This window comes from Panthera pardus, unplaced genomic scaffold (genome assembly GCF_024362965.1).
Source record: "Panthera pardus isolate Hobbes unplaced genomic scaffold, ASM2436296v1 HiC_scaffold_16, whole genome shotgun sequence".
Lineage (NCBI taxonomy): Eukaryota > Metazoa > Chordata > Mammalia > Carnivora > Felidae > Panthera > Panthera pardus.
The window spans coordinates 138688654-138702762 of record NW_026526721.1 but is presented as its reverse complement, the minus strand read 5'-3'; the positions used below and the strand labels follow the sequence as shown (position 1 = coordinate 138702762).

The following is a 14109-nucleotide window of genomic DNA, read 5'->3' as shown; positions in this document are numbered from 1 at the left end:
ATTGTTAAAATGTCTACACTACCCAAAACAAACTACACATTTAATGCAACCCCTGTAAAAATACAGCGCTTTTCACAGAACTAGAACAAACAATCCTAAAATGTGTACGGACCCACAGAAGTCCCAGAAGAGCCAAAGCAATCTTGAAAAAGAAAAAGCTGCAGGTATTACAATTAAAGACTTCAAGTTATATTACAAAGCAGTAATAATTAAAACAGTATGGTACTGGCATAAAAACAGACACACAGATCAGAGGAGCAGAATAGATAATCCAGAAATAAACCCACAGTTATGCAATCAACCTTTGACAAAGCAGGAACGAATATTCAATGGGAAAAATACAGTCTCTTCAACAAATGGTGTTGGGAAAACTGGACAGCTACATGCAAAAGAATCAAACTGGACCGATTTCTTTCACTATATACAAAAATTAACTTAATGGATTAAAGATCTGAAACCATAAAAACCCTTAAAGAGAGCAAGGCAGTAATTTCTCTGACATCAGCCACAGCAACATTTTTCTAGATGTGTCTCTGGAGGCAAGGGAAATAAAGCCAAAAATCAACTACTGGGACTACTTAAAAATAAAATTTCTGCACAGCAAAGGAAGCAATCAACAAAACTAAAAGGTAACCTACTGAATGTAAGAAGATATTTGCAAATGACATATCTGATAAACGGTTAGTATCTAAAATATATAAAGAACTTGCAGGGTACCTGAGTGGCTCAGTCAGTTAAGCTTCGGCTCACGTCATGATCTCACAGTTTGTGAGTCCGAGCCCCGCATCGGGCTCTGCACTGACAGTGCAGAGCCTGGTTGGGATTCTCTCTCATTCTCTCCCCCCTCCCCCGAACCTCTTCCTTGTGCATGCACACATGCACACACTATCCCTCTTTCTCAAAATAAATAAAAACTTTAAAAAAGAACTTCTAGAACTCAACACACACAACAAAATCCATACACAGTCTAATTAAAAAACGGGCAGAAGGTATAAACAAACACTTTTCCAAAGAAGACACTCAGATGGTCAACAGACATATGAAAAGATATTCAACATCAGGGAAATGTAAATCAAAAGTACAATGAGATATCACCTCACACCTGTCTGAATGGCTAAAATGAAAACACAAGTACAGTATGTGTTGGTAAGATGTGGAAAAAAAGAAACCCTCTTGCACTGTTGGTGGGAATGCAAACTGGTGCAGCCACTGTGGAAAACAGTACGGAGGTTCCTCAAAAAATTAAAACTAGAACTGCCTACAATCCAAGAATCACATTACTGGGTATTTACCCCCAAAATACAAAAATACTAATTCAAAGGGACATGTGTACCTAATGTTTATAGTAGCATTATGTACAATAGCTAAATTACGGAAAACAGTCCAGGTGTCCATTGGCAGATGAATGGATAAAGAAGATGTGGTATATACATACCCTAGAATATTACTGAGCCATAAAAAGGAATGAAATCTTGCCATCTGCAACAACATAGAGCTAGAGAGTATAGTGCTAAGCAAAATAAGTTAGTCAGACAAAGACAAATGCCACAGGATCTCACTCATATGTGGAACTTAAGAAACAAAAAGAAAAATAAAAGAGAGAGAGACAGACCAAGAAACAGACTCTTAACTATAAAGAACAAACTGATGGCTACCGGAGGGGAGGTGGGTAGGAGGATGGATGAAATAAGTGACGGGGCCCATGGAACGGTCACCAATGTAGACCATATGCTGGGCCTTAAAACAAACTTTAAAACATTTTAAAAATTTTAAATCATACAAAGTATATTTTCCACCATAATATAATGAAATGAAAAATGAACACGAGACAACAGGAAAATCTCCAAACATTTAGAAATTAAGTAGCATACTTATAAATAATCCATACGCCAAGTCTCCAAGGAAATAAAGAGAAATACATAGAACTAAAATGTAGGTAGTGGGGTATAACTCCCCATCCCTTACATGTGAACAGCACATAGTGAATTCCTTCCAAAGATTACAGCATAGACAGAGGGAGAGGGCAACTTCACGGTGGAGAAACCTGGCAAACACCACCTATGTCATACGATCAAACTGAACATCGGTGGTTAAGTCATGCTGATCACATGTACCCTTGATGTGGTATGATGAAATGGCACTTTACCTCTGTGGTCTTCCTGCCAAGAACCCATAAACCCCAGCGTGATCATGAAAATGAAAAACATATCAGATAAATCCCAACTGAGGTACACTCTACAAAATATTTGGCCAGCACTCTTCAAAACTGTCAAGGTCTTGAAAACAAAGAGTCTGAGAAACTGTCCCAGTGTAGAAGAGCCTAAGGAGACATGATGAATGAATGTAGTATTATATCCAGGATAAGATTCTGGAACAGAAAAAAAGAATGTTAGATAAAAAGTTAAGGGAAAAGAAATAAAATGTGGACTAAATAACAATGTATCAATATTGGTTTATTGGTAGTTACAAATGTATTATACTAAAATAAAAATTTTAATTTGAAGTTTAACACCACTCATCCTTGCTAAATATTGGGGACCTAAACCTAGGCAAAGATTTCTTAGACTTCACACCAAAAACATCACCTATCAAAAGCAAAATTGACAAGCTGATTCTCATCAAAATTTAAAACTTCTCCTCTATGAACGACTCTATTCAGTGGATGATAAAGACTGGGAAAAATATTTGAAAATTATCCTACAAAAGGCCTTGTATCTAGGGCATATAAATAACTCTCACAACTGAACAGGAGAAAAGCAAACAACCCAACCCATTAGAAAATGGGCAAGGGGGTGCCTGGATGGCTCAGCTGGTTAAGCGTTCAACTCTAGGTTTCGGCTCAGGCCATGATCTCACAGATTGGTGAGATGGAGCCTCACATCGAACTCTGTGCTGACAGTACAGAGCCTGCTTGGGATTCTCTCTCTCCCTCTCTCTCTCTGCCCCTCCCCCACTTGTGTGCGCACTCTCTCTCCCTCTCTCAAAAAATAAACTTAAAAAAAAAAAGAAAAGAAAGTGGGCAAAATCAGGGCACCTGGATGGCTCAATTGGTTAAGTTTTCAACTCTAGGCTTCGGCTCAGGCCATGATCTCACACGCTGGTGAGACTGAGCCTCGCGTCCTGTTTGGGATTATCTCTCACCCTCTTTCTCTAACCTTCCCCTACTTGTGCACTCGCTGTTCGCTAGTGTTCTCACTCTCAAAAATAAACTTTTTAAAAAAACATTTAAAAAATGGGCAAAATCATAATGAAGCACTTCAAGAGGATGTACACACAGATGACAAATAAATACATTAAAAGATGTAAAGTTCATTAGCAAAATGAAATGCAAATTATGCCCATAATGCAATATCACTACATACCTATCAGAATGGCTAAACGAAAAAATACTGACAAGATCAAATGCTGGTAAGGATGCAGAGCAACTGGATACATAGCTGGCAGAAATGTAAAATGGTACAGCCACTCCAGAAAATAGTTCGGCAGTTTCTTATAAAACTAAACATGTACTTACCATAATACCTATCTCTTGACCATACAACCCAGATAAATGAAAACTACGTTTACACAAAATATATACAAAGGGGCGCCTGGGTGGCTCAGTCGGTTGAGCGGCCGACTTCGGCTCAGGTCACCATCTCGCGGTCCGTGAGTTCGAGCCCCGCGTCAGGCTCTGTGCCAACTGCTCAGAGCCTGGAGCCTGTTTCAGATTCTGTGTCTCCCTCTCTCTCTGACCCTCCCCCGTTCATGCTCTCTCTCTGTCTCAAAAATAAATAAACGTTAAAAAAAAATGAAAAAAAAAAAAAAAAAACAAAATATATACATGAATGTTCACAGCAGCTTTATTTGTAAAAGCCCCAAAGAGAAAATAACTCAAATGTCCTTCAAGAGGTGAAGAGTTAAACAGACTGTGCTACAGCCACAACATGAACTAGCACTAGGTAATAAAAAAAAAGACTATTAATACACACAATTATTTAAATATATCTCAAGGGAGTTATTATGCTGAATAAGCCAATCTCAAAGGTAACTTAGTGTATAATTTCATCTTATATAACATCCTTCAAGTAACAGAACGGTTAATGGCTCTCAAAAATGAGAGATTTTTGGCAATGATGGAACAGTTCTACAGATCTTTACTGTGACGATATTTACATGAATTTACGCATGTGCTAAAACATTACAGAACGAAATACACAAGTAAGTGCACGTTAATGAAGTCTAAATACAGTTGGTGGCATCATCAACGTCACAGTTGTGTTAACTGCTCTATACTTATACAAGATGTTACACAGGTGAAAAATTGAGTGAAGGGTTCAAGGAATCTCTGTGTTTTTTCTTATGGCTATATCTAAATATGTAATTATCTGAAACTAGAAAGTTTAGTTTAAAAAGCCAATATAATGAAATAGGTACATACTTAAGGGATTAACTTCTTTCATAATCAGTGTTAAGGACAGAATGAGAGCTTAGCACAGTGACTCACACAAAGCTAATCAATAAATGTTAGCAAGTTCTATCACTATTTGAAAAAACTAAAGAGACAACAACTTTTCCTTTAAACAGGTGTCATTTAAACAAGTTTTGAAAGGACTTTTTAATTGTGCTGATTTTCTCTTTATTTTTTAATTCTTTTCTTTTTTTTTTAATGTTTATTTTTAAGAGAAAGAGAGAGAGAGCGTGAGTGGGAGAGGGGCAAAGGGAGAGGGAGACACAGAATCTGAAGCAGGCCCCAGGCTCTGAGCTGTCAGCACAGAGCCCGACGTGGGGCTCAAACTCACCAACTGTGAGATCATGACCTGAGCCAAAGTCAGATGCTTAACTAACTGAGCCACCCAGGCGCCCCTTCTTTTTTAATTCTTAACAAAACAAAATCATTAAGATGTTTAATTCTTGTATATGATACCCAAGTATCGAAGGATAAAGTGGATATGAAAAATCTTCAAAGAAATTACTGTCTAAACATATTTGCCAAAAATTTCCTCAAGTTAATATGTTCCACTTTGAAAATCTCAAGTAAATACTAACTGGATTACACGGTGGCCAACCAACCTATCAATTACATGAATAAACTGCCTAGGTGTTACAGAATCATAAAAAGATAACTAGAAATAAGTTGTGTAACAATGCTGTTCTAACATTTTTCAATCACAGTAAGTCCTTGCTTATCTTATGTTTTCTTATTGAGGAAGAATAAATTAGTTCTTTGGGCAAAACTATATAACCTTGAATATGTTTTCTGAGGTTAGGATGCTAATTTGGTTTGATGTTAGAAGGAACTAAGTAAACAGATACAGTTGAATAGTATCTGAATACTACAGCTGAATACAGCATTTTAGAATCCTAAATCATTTATCTAGTCCAATCATGATGCATAAAGCTCCTGGACAATGACGGGGTCATCTGGATTCTCTCCCTGTTATCTATAGGGAATGTACTCTGCCTTATCCAAATCCAAAAGGCTCAATTAAGAGACACCCAAATCCCAATTCCTTATAATGTGTGCACCATTCAATATATAATAAGGACTACAGGGCTGTATCAACATAATCTTTTATGTACTTATTATGTGTCAAAGTTTTAAAGAAAGACAGTTATCATCTACTCCTGCAGGATAAATGTATCCTCACCAGCAACACAGAATAAATGTATATTTGAGGATTTCTTTTCAGTGTTTAATTCTATACAATAAAGAAAAAGCTCCTTCAAAGTCCTGCTGCTAAAAGCCTAGAAGTGTACTAATAGAAACTAATGAGCTCATATAATTGAAAGTATGGTATTTAGAGCTGTGAAAGGTGGATACTAAGTTCAGCTCTGAATGACATGTTTACAGACCAAATTTGTTTATAAACACTTTGGGTATTAAAATCATTTCTGGCTTCTGAATATTTTAGGAGACAGTCTCCATTCTAGGTAAGCTGGGGAAAGGGCCATTTCTACAGTGTTTCATTACACACCTACCACATTAGAATTTATGGAGAGGTGCCACCAGAATGTAAATTTTTAACAAGATACCTGGGTATTTTTATGCATGATTAAGATCAGCTGCTCTCTTGTAAGCTACCACTTAATGCAGAAGCAAGATGCTTTGTAATAATTTTTATTCTTGCCAAATAAGGGAATCTCTCCATTTTTCTAGAGTGTAGAGCTTTGAGACTGCCAAATCACCTTAGGAGGGATAAGTATAAATTGCATCAACACCACATACAAAGTTATGAACATCTCCTGGAACACCCCTTGTTACTAATGGCCCATTTAAGGCAAAGGTCTCTATAAGAGGGATGGAGAGATCTGCAGACATGATCACAGCTGAGCCTTGATGGAAGTCTTCCTAGTCAGCAATAAAGCCAACTGTGCCACACCCTCCAGCATTCGTGCCAATAGATACAAGCTGTCTGAGCCACTGGCTCCAATTAGTTGTTGTCTAATTAGCTTGCACACCAAAGGAAACAACACTGAGGAAATTCAACAATCTCTCATCAAAGCCTAATATTTAAATTCCTTGCATCAACTCATCTAAAGCCATTTGGCAGAGAATCTACCCTTTTGCCCGCCTACATACCAATTTTCTGCCTACTATTCTGCCTCGTATTTTGGCAAAATACAAACTCTGCATTTGCTTTTTAACTGTTTTCAACAAACGCAAGACTACAGCAAGAAAATGTGCAATTTCATCCCCCAAGGCAACAGGTAAAATGGATCCACCATTCATTCAAGGGACATCTCTTGATGCCCATTCTGAGGACCATACTCACTTTTCCATAAATACCTTTCCATAAATACCTTTTCCATAAATACCTTTTCCATAAATACCTTTCCATAAATACTTGTCTAGTTGGTCTGACGTTTCAATATATTATTGAAATTTTGACTTTTAAGCTTAAGTAGAATTTCCTATTATAAAATATAAAATACCTATTATCTATGAATTCCTACCTTAATTTTCATATGATTAAACAATAAAATGTTCACAAAACATTATTTTGATAACTATTTTGTCATTTCTCAAGAGAAACCAACATCTGCCATAGCAAATAAGATGCTGGGATAAAAGGACAACAGGTTAAGTATGGATGTTTTATTCAATTTAGAGAGCACATGTGTAAAAGACTACTGAGCCCGAGACATGTTAGCTAAATGACAGCGGAGTCTATGTCACAGACTCAAAGACACAGAAGTAAAAGATACTTTTAGAAATCAATGAATCTTATCTTTTGTTTCACCAATTAGTAAATTTCCCTGTCAAGATTACTGGAATCCTTTATTTTTCTTCTCTTTTTTATTGAACCAAATTATTCTGAAATGCTGCATTCCTTTTCACATTAGATCTTTTCCTTAAAAAAAAAAAACTACAACTGATCTACTCAATATCTTTACTGTAACCACTGCCCCATGTTTATGGTAAGGAGATGAGTTAGTTATTACATACAGTAATCACTGTTAAATAAAAAGTGTGCATATCCCATCATCCTACACTAAGATTAACAGAAATATGGAACATTTCATGAAATCAGAACGTGAAACACTTCATCTTCACAAGCTCCTAGACCACACCAACTCCTAAAATTTGCACACAAAAGTTTCATCTGAACCTTACAATGCTTTTTTTCAGAACTGTAGAAGGTGTCACTGGTCTGTAAGATTTTGTACAGTCTTCCCAGAGTTGATGAAACAAAGTTAGAGTTTTTGGCTTATTTAATCAGAATACATCCTATTATTTTAGGTCTTCACTGCTTTTTCAAGACTTCAGCGAGACAGACTCCAACCAGCAGCGTGGTCCCTTGACCTACCATCTTCCTGATGCCCACCAAACAATTCTATAAAACGTTGCTTGCTCAAGTATTCTCTAGTGATTGTTTTTCTGGTATGTGTGGCCAAGAAGAGATAATAAGTGTTTCACCAGGCACTCATACTGGTCCTGACAAGAGGAAAAAAGGACAATGAAGTCATATACCACCACTGTCTAACAGAACAGAAAAAGCAATTCCAAAATAACTTCCTGACAGTCTCCAATATTAATCACAACCACAAATAAACCTGGCTATAAGTACAATAAGCAATCTTATCTGTACTGGCTTTTACAAGCATTTCCCTCAGTTATAAGGCTGCTTAAAGAGTTTCTCATTAGTGAAATGGAGTGGACAATAGTGGGAGAAAAGCAGTAACAGTAGATTAGATTTTGTATTGCAGATTAAACTTTATCTGTCATTTTGAGGATTCTGGAAAATTTCTGATGTCCAAAACTATATACAGCCTCCAACTGTTTTTTAGAAGATACCTGACATTAATTATAACCTTTTTCTCACTTAATAATCAATATTCTTAGTAAGATTAAGTCATTTAGAAACATCAAGGGAAAAACACTTCTTCAATGTTCCTCTTTTAACCTAAAACAACTTAAAAATATAAAAATCTCAGCAGCTGCTCAAAGGGATACTCTCAAAAAAGAAAACAAAAACAGAAAAAGCACTGAAATTGGTGATTTTCTCTTTTTTTAGATTGCAATTTACAAACACATAGCTATAAAAAGTAAAAATGAAAGAGGAAATTCTTACTTTTACATTAGGGAATTTCCAAGAACCAACTGGCAGTCCCTTGCCACCTAACTGTGAATTAAGAAAAAGTGTCAAATTTAAGGCATTTCTTCTTTTCCCACCCTGCCTTAAATCAATATTTCCCTCTTCTAAATTTCCATAATGCTTTATATGAAGTAGCCTAATGCTTAAATTCGGCTAAATGCTTAAATTAAATGCTGATACTTATATAGTTGTTCACAGCATGACAACATAACTTGTCACCCAAACCAGGACATGTGAATGTGAAAGGGGATACTATTAGTAATTATGCCATGTTGAGAGGCATAAAACAAAACATACAGGCTCCCTAGTTATTCTCACCATTCTCTCTCCTCTACTGGACTCGAAGCTCAATGATACAGGGGGAGTTGGAAATTCATTATTATATTTATCACAGCAGCACATTACCTGGCACAAACTAAGCATTCAAGTCTTACATGCTGAAAAATGAACAAACAAACTCAAGAGGTCTTTCACAGCTGCTTTGGGAGCTACAAGTAACTAACATTCAAACTCCTTCGGATAACGGCTAAATTTGTAAGTCTATTGTTCTGGACTTAAACATCCAAGAAAAGGAAAAGAATGGAAACTACCTGGGCTATCTTGTTAAACATAATTTAATGTTCTCTATATAATCTGAAAGGACCTAAATATGTTCAAATTCTAACAGTAAAATCTTAATAAGTACCGCTATTCAAGAAAAACCTTCTGAAAATATGGTATACTCCTAGTAGCTGAATAATCTAGAGGATTTATCTTCTACCTCCAGCCCAGATTGGTATGTAAATTGTGGAAAGAGCACATACACTGACTATTTTCATTTGCTTTTCAATATATTATTATTCCATGCATATTTACTATATACAATACACATTTTATTATTAAATCTAAATCCTTGTCCCAAAGAAAACAAACAAACAAACAAAAGGATAGCACTACTGTGTGGCTGATTCTACTCTTAAAGAGTAAAAGTATTCTACTATTTGTATTCTCCATGAACAAAATGATTATGTGCCTAGCTGACTAAAAACTAAAGCTTGCCTAATAGTAAATAAGGACCTATTCTGTCCTGTTCCCCATTAACTTTGTATCAGCAGATCTAGTTTTCATTAGGACTAGTACTGGTTGATGACAGAAGCAATTGGTATTGCTAAAATATTTACAGTTTCATTTCAATTCCACCTTGGTTTGCTGAATAGACATAAAACCACAATCTTTATCATATGTGCCATTTCCTGTAATTCACAACTGAGCCCAATTCCACTATTCATTATAGAACATGAAATGTAACAAAACAAAACACCATAGATAAAAAAAAATAATTTGAATCCATTTAGGTCTTTTTTTAATTTTTAATACTTTTCCCGAAAGAAAGGTGTGAAAAAATCTTAAGAAACATTTCTTAACTACTTTTCTTTCATGCAATTTTAGTCAACCGTAGATAAGTCATCACTATCCGTGATAATTGGGAGGCAGAAATAATAGGGATAACTATTTTCATTCTTCTTCACACCTAAACTTTAAGGAATCTCATAACAAGTAACAAAAGTGAAGCATGTGAACTTCATTTCCTATTCCACTCTCAGGTATTACAGCTAATAAAGCGCCAAACTGTCAGAAGGTGGTTACTAGAAGGAAAGGAGAAAAGCACTGAAAACAGAGGAACTTGTTAATCAGACCCTCACCAGATCTTCTAGATATATCCACCTTTAAACTTACTTCCTAATTTAGAAGGAAGTTTCGTCTTTTTAAAATTCACTTATAGGATAGTCAAGAGTTAAGCTAAGATTTTTATTTTTATTTATTATTATTTAAGTAGGCTCCATGCCCAACATGAGGTCTGAACTCACAACCCTGAGATCGAGTTGCCTGCTCTACCAAATGAGCCAGGCAAGTGCCCCCAAAACTTTTTATTTTTAAGCAGAGACAAATGATGATAGACCTCAATCAACAAAATTTCATTTTTGTAAAATATCAAATGTACTGAACCATACTTTTTGTTTTAATAAAATCACTGATTCAACTAATGCAACATTACAACAAAACTATTGGCCCAGGCACCAACTGAAGACTCCAGAATATTTATGCAGCAAAAACCAACAAAACATCATGTAGTAAGTAGTTAAGCATTCAACACTCACAGTTACTCCAGGATCAGAGGGCACACACTGCTTGGTTTATATGGCTTACAGACACATATCAAGCCTGCAGTATTCATTCATCCATTTATTTTTTAAAATATTTACTAAGCTCCACTATGGTTCATTCAAGGCCCTGGAGAAGTGAAAAGGCACATCACAATTTTTGCCTTCCAGAAGCTCAGGAGCACCTGGGTGGCTCAGTCAGTTAAGCATCCAACTCTTGATTTGGGCTCGGGTCATGATCTTACAGTTCATGAGTTCGAGCCTTCTGAGTTTGAGAATGCTTGGGATACGCTCTCTCCCTCTCTCTGCCTACCCTGCTGGCACGTGCACGAGCATGGTGTCTCTCTCTCTCTCTCTCAAAAATAAACAAACATTTAAAAAAACCTCAATCATGGTATCAACAAATACTACTTGTACCAAATGAGGCAGTACAAAAGTGCTATAAAGTATAGAGGAATAAAGGATTTTTGTCTCCTTTAAAAAAAGGCAGGCTTCACAGAGGTGTCATTTGAACTAAAACTGAGAGAAAGATAGGAGTCTGCTAAAAGTGGGAAGAAAGGAATGCTGGCATTCAGAGTTTAACTTACATTCCTTCCATTTGTGCTACCTTTGGGATCATGCCAAATGACAGATTATTCCTCTTAAATTTTCAAGAATAAAGATCATCAAGAGTTCTGCATTCCCTGGAAGAAACAAGATAATAAATACTACCATGACTGACCAGTGACATGCAAAAAAAAAAAAAAAAAAAAAAAAAGGTAACTATAGAGGTAAATTATTAAGGTCATAAAATTTAGGCCAGTTAAACTCCAAACCTCAGTTTCCCCACCTATAAAACAGAAATAATAAAAGTTGTCTAACCTACCTTCATAAGGGGGCTATGAGAATCAAATATAATATATAGAAAGCTTCTTTTACTATATAGCAATAAAGCAGTATATCATAATTTCTTAAGACCTAATTAATATTGATGTTAATTAATTTCTGATTCACGGTTTCAAAAAATTTCTAAAGTGAGGTATATAGATTTTATATATTTACATTAATACTGACTATATTTTAGCTTTATTAAAACATAAATACTGAGAAAGGAGAAAAAAATGCTTTCTGCTAAAAAAATTTAGGGGTCTGTGGCTTAGTTAAGCCTAAAATCAAGTTATTTGATATAAATGCCAAATTAATGCTAAACAAAAAATATTAGATTACAGGGGGAAATATATGCTATTTCTAAAGCTTTCTGGAAGAAGACGACTATACATCGCTTCATAGATTTTTTGAAGTGTTATAATATTTTTTAATGTTTATTTCTTTTTGAGACAGAGAGACACAGAGTACAAACAGGGAGGGGCAGAGAGAGAGGGAGACACAGAATCTGAAGCAGGCTCCAGGCTCTGAGCTGTCAGTACAGAGGCTGAAGAGGGGCTCATACTCACAAACAGCAAGATCATGACCTGAGCCAATGTTGGATGCTTAACCAACTGAGCGACCCAGGCGTCCAGGAAGTGTTACAATTTTGTTCTTGCCTTTACAGTTATATTTGTGTAATATCAAATTCTGATGCTTAGAAAGTTACATAATCTCTGAGGACTTCAGTTACTTCACTAAAATTGGTAGGGTAGGACTAACTAAAATCTAAGGTTCGAAACATCCCTTAAAATTCTAATAAAAAGGCATTAGAGAATGTATACAGAGAGGTAGTTACAGTCCTACAAAATAAGATACAAAGCTTACAAAGCTTCACAGAAAACACTAAAAAGAATACCTTGTGATTAGTTTCTAAGTGATTTCCCAGTCTAAAAAGCAGCACTTTGGTCCAGGAGAAATAACACAAGCTATACCAGCTTCAAGTTTTACCAATCTCTAACTGGAGAACTCAGCTTAAGTTAAAACTAATCACTGTAAGAATGCTAACCCCACATAAATACATTTAGAGTTTTAAAAAGCTTTCAAGATATCTTGCTGGCCCTTTCAACTAACTGAATAAAATTTTAAAAAAAATTACAGCCCAGATGGTGACATTTACATCAAATAAATACCCATGAAAGAGATGTGCTATAATAAGTTCATTATGAAAAATTTCAGCTTCCAACAAAATGAAGACTTAGCTTACATAATTAGCTCGTTAAATATTCCAGGAATAATTTTAGTTATTGAAATGAAATTTTATTAACATTCTTCTCTAATCATTTATCTTTAAATGTTTTCTTCAGTGTTTTGTGTGTAGGTGCAAAAAAAAGGGCTATTAAATCAAATGAGGAATGATTTTAATAATTTTAACAAAGGGTTTTAAAACTTTTCAACGCTTGAATATGTTGAAAAATAACATCAGCACTAATGGAAATCATTTTTCTATGGTCTGTATTCCCTCAAGAGCTATATGCTGTTCCAATCTTCTGTCTGTCTCACTACCCTACCTCAAAGACAGTGCTTTAAAAATTATTCAAGGGGTTAGACTTTCTAGAATGGCCATATGAGGAGCTCAGAGAACTCCCCCAGCCCACCCCAACATTTATTAAACTTGCAAAAATCAGCAGAGACATTCACAGTCTCTGGAGATTGATCAAACAGCTTGCAACAAACTGCAAAGTATTACCAAATAAAATCTACAGACACTTGGTAATAATAGTGGAATGCCACAGCATTCCATCTAGAGCTTGCATGTGCCCGCAGCAACTCTGTGTTATAGAAGAGCTGTTCTAGTAGGTTCATCAATGGAGTAGCAGTTCACATCTCCCCCAGATACCCGGAGTGGAAGAGCTATTCCTAGAGGATGTGGCAGCTGGTAGACATGAGCAAGTGTCATCTCCCACAGCACTAGGCTGCAGAAGATCTACAACAAGAAGGTGGGAGCTACAAGGCAGCACCTGTTTGTTACTACCAACTCCTATTACTAGATCTGGACCATGGATAATTGATGTTAAATGGCAGGATCACTTTCCAGCCTCTTACACACACACACACACACACACACACACACACACACACACACACACACACCCCTTCTGCTCCACAGGGAAGATACAGGTGGACAGCTGATAAAGAGTAAACTCCTCATCACCCTCCAACTCCTGATCCACGGTACAAAAGTTAAGCCTAGAAGAGGGTCTAAACAAGACTCAAAGACTGGCAGCACCCTACCTGGTCCAAGGAGCCTGACTTTCTTTGGATCAGAATGTGGAGAAATTTATGTCTCAGAACATTACTAAAAACGAAAGAGCGCTCACCTTGTGTTAAGCTTTTGTCCTAACCAACTCCCATCTGTGAATGTCACCCCATTTGGAAACAGGGCCTTTGCAGAGGTAATCAAGTTGATGATAAGGTCATCAGAGTGGAACCCAATCCAATATGACTGGTGTCCTTATAAGAGAGAATTTGGACACACACACAGA

General features: G+C 36.2%; 1 protein-coding gene and 1 long non-coding RNA gene across 6 annotated transcripts in view; both read right to left on the bottom strand.

Moving 5' to 3' along the window:
* Positions 1 to 14109, bottom strand: part of UBE2E2 (ubiquitin conjugating enzyme E2 E2) — a 369725-nt gene that overhangs the window by 255973 nt on the left and 99643 nt on the right. The gene's annotated exons all lie outside the window — the stretch shown is intronic.
* Positions 5034 to 11447, bottom strand: LOC109260368 (uncharacterized). The gene is made up of 3 exons (XR_002076965.2): positions 11308 to 11447; positions 6828 to 7918; positions 5034 to 6783 (listed from the first exon to the last, which is right to left on the bottom strand). It is a non-coding gene; the product is annotated as an uncharacterized LOC109260368 (long non-coding RNA).